The sequence below is a fragment of the Penaeus monodon genome, chromosome 33, assembly GCF_015228065.2.
Source record: "Penaeus monodon isolate SGIC_2016 chromosome 33, NSTDA_Pmon_1, whole genome shotgun sequence".
Classification (NCBI taxonomy): Eukaryota; Metazoa; Arthropoda; class Malacostraca; order Decapoda; family Penaeidae; genus Penaeus; species Penaeus monodon.
In genome coordinates this window covers 19,627,249-19,627,561 of record NC_051418.1, presented here as the reverse complement: position 1 = coordinate 19,627,561, position 313 = coordinate 19,627,249, and the positions used below count along the sequence as shown (strand labels likewise).

The window sequence follows — 313 nt, the reverse complement described above, 5'->3', positions numbered from 1 at the left end:
AATCGTCTCTTAGAATCTGGATCAACCCCCAAAGACTAAAAGACATTACGATATGTCTTTTACATATTAAACCGATTTGTACATAGAGAATCACTATTTTCACTTTTCACTTATTTCCTCAACTCAAGAACAAAAGAACAATCTTTAGAAGAAGAAAAAAAGTTCTTGCGAGAGTTATCAACTTACCAAAGAGGGGCTCATGATAACACGTCTGGGGGAGAGCACCAACTGCACACAGCCGACGGGGGACTTAGCTAATATATACCTCTCGAGCCAACCACAATGGCTTGTCTGGAGAACCGTGAATTCTAAC

The 313-nt window shown here is 39.9% G+C and overlaps 1 protein-coding gene across 1 annotated transcript in view; it reads right to left on the bottom strand.

Annotated features, from left to right (window-relative positions):
* LOC119594291 (fibrous sheath CABYR-binding protein-like) overlaps positions 1 to 313 on the bottom strand; it is a 4,415-nt gene that overhangs the window by 3,890 nt on the left and 212 nt on the right. The gene's annotated exons all lie outside the window — the stretch shown is intronic.